This window comes from Python bivittatus, unplaced genomic scaffold (genome assembly GCF_059951505.1).
Source record: "Python bivittatus isolate LINGU-HERP-01145 unplaced genomic scaffold, Pbiv_v1 ctg000610_np1212, whole genome shotgun sequence".
Classification (NCBI taxonomy): Eukaryota; Metazoa; Chordata; class Lepidosauria; order Squamata; family Pythonidae; genus Python; species Python bivittatus.
The window spans coordinates 9,428,023-9,435,881 of NW_028277088.1; the positions used below are offsets into that span (position 1 = coordinate 9,428,023).

Here is a 7,859-nt window from a genome sequence, read left to right on the forward strand (position 1 = left end):
TGGAGCCTGACAGTGCAGTTACCTCACCACACAGCAGCTTCCACATGTAAGAATAGAGGAACCCAAACTCCAGGACCGATTGCAGCCTTCAGAGGCTTCTAAGTGCAGGTAGTCCTCGCCTAACAAACACAGCTGGGACCAGAGGCTTCTAAGTGCAGGTAGTCCTCGCCTAACAACCACAGCTGGGACCAGAATCTCAGTCGTTGAGCAAAGTGGTCATTAAGCAAGACATCCACATGACTGCTTTGCTCAATGACTGCAATCTGGGCATTCTGTTAGGGTCGTTAAGCGGACAAAGAGCTGTCTGCTGAAGGATTTCAGGACCAGTCAGCACTTTTGCTCCATCCTCTTTCCCCTGCCCTCTCTCAGCGGTGAACGGAGCACCTGAAGATTTGAGGTCCCACTCCTGAAAGGGGAGGGGAAACCTCCCAGCGGTGGGCAGTTACAGAGCTCAGTCCTTCAGGATTTGAGTTCCATTCCTGCACACCGCCGCATCCTCTCTGCTTGCAACCTTCCCTGCCAGCTTCCAATGGGGAAGCCGGCAGGGAAGATTGCAAATGGCGATTACATGATCACAGGGTGCTTGGCAACCAGTTGCAAATGCAAGCCAGTTGCCACGCGCCTGAAATGCAGCCATATGACCATGGGGGGGGCGGGTGGCACAATGTTTTACGATGGCTGGAAGGGCTTTACAGGCCATAAAGCACCCTTTCTGAGGCCATCACCATTTTGAACCATTGTTAAACGGCCATTAAACGAAAACTACCTGTACAAGCGATAGGTGCAATGCAGACTGCAATGTCTTGGGTCATTTTTAAAGCTAGCTTTTGTTATATTTGCATAGCAGGCCTTAGTCTACCAAAAGGAACAGCTAGCAAAGGAAGCCTAGGTCAGCATGAACTAGTCAGCATATTTTGCAGAAATTCCCAATGAATGCTGAGGAGCTTTTGAACGTGACCAGCATTTCTTCCTGACACCTGCCAAGGATGTGTGCAGTCAGAGTTTGGAGTGGTTTTGTCAGCCCTCCAAGGTAAACCAAAGTTAGAAACCAAAGATGTGGAAGCTAACACTACTTTCATTATAAGGGTATGGTAACAGGATCTTGCAAGTTGAATGCGCTTCCTCCCCCACCTTTATCTTCATGAGAACTGGGGGGTCTTGGCTGAGGTACTTTCTCACATTTCTGCCTTGGACCCAGATTTCTTTTATCTGATCATTGTCTTGGTTGAGTTCTTCCTCCTGTTCCTCAAGGTTATTCCTTCCGCCCATTGCATGCTTTGATGTTCTGTAATTACCTTTTGTTTAAACCTCCGCAAATATTAGTGCCCTATTTTGGTCCGTTGGCAAAGTAGCAAGCTGTGTGCTAGCTGGCCCTACTCAGCTCATTCTTCCTTCTTCATTCTAGTGGAGCACCGGTAGGGTACTAAAAGTTGCTAAGTTCCTTGTATCACTTCCCACCAGCTCCTCGTCACCTTTCCTACCCTAAAAAATTACCTATGACTCTCACTGAGGTTATTTCTCTGGCATGTTTGTCCCAATAATTAAATCCCCCATTGGGGGGAGATGGGCGGGATAAGTCAAACAAACAAATAAATAAATAGTAAAAAGATGTCAGGAATGTATTTGTGTTTCATGACAAAGTTTAGGAATATGCACATATCATCCTCCCAAATTACCCAACCTCAATCATTTCTAAACTATTTTCCCTTATGTTTGGACATTTTATGTATTATTAGGCATTCTAAGTAAATTTTACTGCTTCACATTCTTCCCTCCGCACCGATGCATTTAGGAGTGTCCTGTAGCAATACAGAGGTATTGCTGTTAGTGGTAACTTTGCATACAGTTGGTAACAATCATAGATCCTAGCTATTTTTAGTTGGTTCTGTGTGACTTCATAGCTCTTTGTACTTCTTTCTGGGATACATATTACAGTTGCATGGATCTAGAGTGAGATTTGGTTCACTTATATATATATATATATATATATATATATATATATATATATACTCCAATTCTATTGTAATAAAAAATGTACAGTTAAGGAGGCAAAAGACAGGATGATGCCAGCTGTATCACTAATTTAGCATTTCTTGGACACTGGTAATGTCCCTTTAGTTTTGACAGTGTGAAGCAAAGGTGGGAGCATGTAATTGGGATAGGACTTTTGGTCACTAAGCGATGCGGTCATAAAGCGAGACATCACATGACCGCATCACTTAGCAACCGCAATCCCGTCTCTCCACATTGCAGTTGTTAACCAAGAATCGCAGGCCATTAACTGAGTACCCACCCCAATCCAAGCCATTCTGGTCTTGGTCCCTCCCAGCTCCAAGCCAACTCCCCCCAGCTGCCTATCTCCCCCCATCTATTCCTTTTGGCCACCCTGCACTCTGCCTTGCAGGGCAGCAAGCTTCAGCAAGCAGCAGCATTCACTTATGCGCCAGCATTCGTTCACTCCCCCCTAAGCAGCAGTATTTGCTCGCGTGGCAGCATTCCCTCACTGCCCCCAAGCTGCAGCATTTGCTTGTGCCCCACCATTCCTTCGCTCTCCAGCTGCCTTCTCTCCCAGTTTTCCACACCAACCTTTCTCCTTTTGCGCCCAGCCACTGCAGCCGAAGCTGAAGCGCCTGGCTGCCTTTGCCATCTTCCTTTTCAGACCCAGCTTCTCCAATGAACAGGTGGCTCCCTGAGCCTTTCAATTCAGCAGCACTGCCTTTTTAAAACATTTCTTCCCAAATGGGATCCAACCATAGAAAAACCATAGAGATTCTTCCCACGTCTTAAAGTTGCCAAGGTGGAGAAATACTGCCCTACGGTAATTAGTTTGTTACGGTCCCAAACCCATACTGTTCAAAACAGGGAAACCTGGAGACCTTTTCATAGAGATGTAATGTGCATATAAATTATTTACAGTGGCACACACGTACACATGGAAAGTTCTAGACTTCCCCACCAGATGGCATATAAGCCACATAATAGGAGAAGTATCGACCTATAAATTCAGCCTGGATTTTGCCTTGTACAGTAGAAGAAAGTTACCTAAGCTGGTGAAACAAGACTCTAATATTAATCCAAAATTTATAATTAAAACTCAGAGAGTTTATTGTTGTTGTTTTGGGCATTTACAGAGAAGGAAAAAATGAAAAGCTACTGACAGCCGCCAAAGGTATATAACAGGCCATAAGGAGAGACACGTGTATGCAATTGGTTCATCAACATAGCAGAAAATGTACACGCATTTTCCATTTTTAGTTCTTGTATATAACCATGGATCAGCATTTCCTGTTTAAAGCCAGCGTTTTGCAATGTTTGATCGATCAGACCAAGCTTTGGCTGCTTGCTTTAGCCCATATATGGATTTTTGTGTTCTGCAGACCAGTTTTTCTTTCCCTTCTTCTTCAAAACCTGGAGGTTGGCCCGTATCGATCTCTTTCAGACTGCCACCCAGAGGGGCTATCTTAATATCCAGATAATATTTGGATACCAGCATTTGGATTCTGATACTTGGAAGAGAAGGAAGGGAAGGGAAGGGAAGGGAAGGGAAGGGAAGGGAAGAGGAGAGGAGAGGAGAGGAGAGGAGAGGAGAGGAGAGGAGAGGAGAGGAGAGGAGAGGAGAGGAGAGGAGAGGAGGGAAGGGAAGGGAAGGGAAGGGAAGGGGAGAGGAGAGGAGAGGAGAGGAGAGGAGAGGAGAGGAGAGGAGAGGAGAGGAGAGGAGAGGTACATTTAGGTCTAAACAGAAGGAGAATTATAAAGATCTTCATCACCATCTGAAGTGTTCCTTTTCTCCTATTTTCTTGTTTTTATAGGATCCTGTGAGATCCCTCTCAAATAGTCCAGACATAGAGAGGATGAACTTAATGCTGTTTTGTATTTTATAGGTTTTTAAGGTTGGCCTGTTTGTGTTCTGGTTGTTTCAGAAAGTTTTTAAGACAATGTCTTCCAAGAGATAGATGTGTGTGTGTGTGTGTGTGTGTGTAATATCTACATCATAAATATGTATTCTTAGAGGGCTTCCTTTCCACCCTTCAAAACTATTGCTATGAGTCTGACTGGGGAGAGTTATTGCTACTGCAAGTGGGCACATACTTGTTCTATGCTCATTTTTTTATGTCTAGTTGGTAGCCCAGATCGGTGGAGGGCTGCAGTGATGGTTGTCCTTTTGGAACTTTGTCCCATCTCCACACAGGATCTCTGGAGCTCAGTCAGAGTGACCATCAGGTTCTTGGTCACCTCTCTTACTATGGCTCTTCTCCCCCGATTGCACAGTTTGGCCGGGCAACCAGCTCTTGGAAGAGTCCTGGTTGTGCCAAACTTCTTCCATTTGAGAATTATGGAGGCCACTGTGCTCTTGGGAGCCTTCAGTGCAGCAGAAAGTTTTTTGTAGCCTTCCCCAGATCTGTGCCTTGCAATAATCCTGTCTCTGAGTTCTGCAGGCAGTTTCTTTGACTTCATGGCTTTTGCTCTGGTACAGTATGCATTGTCAGCTGCAAGGCCTTCTATAGAGAGGTGTGTGCCTTTCCAAATCATGTCCAATCAATTTAATTTACCACAGGTGGACTCCAGTCAAGGTGTAGAAACAGCTCAGCAACTATCAAGAGGTACCTGAGCTAAATTTCAAGTGTTGTTGGAAAGGGTCTGAATACTTATGCCAATGTGATATTTCAGTTTTTCTTTTTTGATAAATTTACAGACATTGCTAAAATTCTGTTTTCACTTTGTCATTATGGGATACTGAGTGTAGATTAATGAGAAAAAAATGAATTTGAACAATTGTAGTATCAGACTGCAACATAACAAAATTGAAAAAAGTGAAGGGGGTCCGAATACTTTCTCAATGCACTGTATTTGCAATAGGCCCTGTGACAATCTTAAGATCATTTTTTTACTTCTAATCCCTCAGATATGGGTTTTGTATTCTTGAGTCTCTACATTCAAACTGTTTTTATCTTATGATCAACTACTAGTAGTTGAATTTCTCTCCACCTTTCTCCCTCTCTCTAACTCAGCCTTTCTCAACCTTTTCACCTGGAAGAACCCTTGAAATAATTTTCAAATCTCAGGGAACCCCTGCATAAAAATTATTATATCTACAGATAGTATGGTGCACAGAGTTAAAAAATTATATATTTGTATGATCTCTCATGAAACCCCTAGTGACCTCTTGTATGAGAAAGGCTGCTCTAAATTATCTGCTGTGGGGCTACATCTGTGAATCCCCTGGACACAGACAGAGATGGGATTAACAATGTCCTCCACAGGATATATTTACAGCAGGAAAAAGCGTCCTTTTGTAGCCAAATGCCATCTGAAGGTGGTATTTCCATCAATCTTACAGCGTTGAAAAAAGAGTAACCGTTCTTCTTAAGGGTAGGGGCTGCAGTCTTGATTGGGCTCTTGAGTTTAGAGTTCAAAAGAGAAAGATGCAGCATTTATCCATGAGACCTCTAGGGAGGAATATATAAGTGAGTCTCTTGTTCATCCTTTTGAGTATTCCCTACAGTAAGAATGGGGCAGATGTAGCCTTCCATATGTTTTGAGTTCAACTCCTCATAGCCCCAACCATCCACAGTGAAGGATGCTTGGACTATCATTAAAGAAGAAATGATGGGCCACCTGTTCCTTGGGAATGATTTTGCAAGGTTTCACAAAGGAATCTTTTCCAAGCGATGTGAGGACTTGAACCCTTTATATTCAGAATTACTATTGAACTGTTGGTAAAAAATCAAGAGGAGTCTGGTAGGATCTTTTCTGACTAACATTTTTTATTAAAAGGCATAAGCTTTCATGAGCTACAGCTCACTTCATCAGATGCCTTTTCTCTTCATAATCTTTTCTCCTTCAAACTCTCCTTCCTTCTTTGGTAACTTCTTGTTTTGGTGTTTCAACTACTTCCTCTTTGGCCTATGTTTTTCATTTTTTTAGCTTAACATAATTAAATTCTGGGTCTGGATTAAATAGATTTTTTTTTTCTGAAACCCATTTCATGCAAATATTTGCTGTTATCTTCCTTTCTGAGTTCCTCTTTGAAGACAGCTTGCTACACAGAACTAGAAATAAAACTATTTCCCTTTTGGTGAGAGAAAACATAAATAATTAATCCACCCTTAATACAACTAATCCCTTTATTTACACTGGCTGTTCATATACCTGTTTTCCTTGACAAAGAATTCCTTTGGAAACATGAAGTATGCTTCCTTGTACATTTGTCCTAGATGTTTTATGATCTTCCAGTACAAGGTTTTTCACTGAGGGTTTAGACAATTGTTTCACCTTCTCTTTTAGCATTTCTTCCTACAGACCTTTCAAAGATGCTTCAAGCCACTCCTGTACATTAAGATGGCATGTTTCTGGCCCTTCCTCTTGGAAGTGGTTGATGGAGACATCAGCCACTCATTCACATCTTGCCTGGATACTTCAGGACACTCCTGAAGATTTTTTTTGGATTCTTTAAGCCATTCTTCCAGGTTCTTTCTGGATTCTTCAGGGGATTCTTGCCTGAGACTTTTCAAAGATTTTTGTAGCCATTCTTGCACGTTCCTTCTGGATGCTTTAGAGCCATGCTTTTGGAGACTTGCTACAGATGCTTGAAGCCATTCATTCCTTAAGCAACTTTCAGAGCAAGCAGGTTCTACAAAAATCACTCCCTCCCTGCTCTTTCCCATGCTTGCTTTTGATGACTGTTCTCTAAAATCCTGGATGCCTTTAACAGATGCTTCAAGCCATCTCTGTGTACCTAGATGGGACACTTCAGGTCCTTCCTTTTCAAGGTTATTTATAGATATTTCAACCCATTTTTTTGCATTTTGTTTGGATGCCTCAGGACTTTCCCCATCAAGGTTTTTCAAGGATTCTTTAAGCCATTTTTCCAGAACTGGTCTGGGTGCTTCAAAAGATAACAGGCTTTCTAGGGATCCTTGAAGCCACTGCAATGTATTCTCCACAGGTCCTTCAGAATATTGCTTCTTGAGGTTATCTATTGATTCTTCAAGCCATCCATTTCTTAGGCTATCTTGAAACTCTGCCTCAGACTTCTGCAGATCTTGAATGCTTCAAGCCACTCCTGTACATTAAGATGGCATGTTTCTGGCCCTTCCTCTTGGAGGTGGTTGATGGAGACATCCAGCCACTCCTTCACATCCTGCCTGGATGCATCAAGACCTTCCTTCTGAAGACTTATCACAGATCCTTTAAGCCATTCTGCCATGGTGCGTCTTGATGCTTTAGAAGAATCCTCTTTCAAGCTTTCCAGAGATTCCTGAAGCCATCCCAGTATATTTTGTGTGGATTCTCTGGAATTTTTCATTTTGAGTCTGTCTATAGAAGCTTTAAGCCATCCCTTCTTTAGGTGTTGTTGTTGTTGTTTAGTCGTTAAGTCGTGTCCGACTCTTCGTGACCCCATGAACCATATTGCGCCAGGCCTTCCTGTCCTTCACTGCCTCCCTGAGTTTGCTCAGTTTCATGCTCATTGCTTCAGTGATGCTATCTAACCATCTCATCCTCTGCCGTCCTCTTCTCCTTTTGCCTTCAATCTTTCCCAGCATCAGGGTCTTCTCCAAAGAGATCTCTCTTCGCATTAGGTGGCCAAAATATCTGAGCTTGAGCTTCATTATCGATCCTTCCAATGAGCAATCAGGGTTGATTTCCTTTAAGATTGACTGGTTTGACCTCCTAGCAGTCCAGGGGACTCTCAAGAGTCTTCTCCAGCACCACAGTTCAAAGGCATCAATTCTTCGGCGCTCAGCCTTTTTATGGTCCAGCTCTCACAGCCATACATTACTACTGGAAAAACCATAGCTTTGACTATGCGGATCTTTGTCGGCAAGGTGACGTCTCTGCTTTTTAATATGCTATCTAGG

At 43.0% G+C, this 7,859-nt stretch overlaps 1 pseudogene; it reads right to left on the reverse strand.

Moving 5' to 3' along the window:
• Positions 1-6,129: 6,129 nt before the first annotated feature.
• Positions 6,130-7,306, reverse strand: LOC148214558 (uncharacterized; annotated as a pseudogene).
• Between the last annotated feature and the right edge of the window lie 553 nt (positions 7,307-7,859).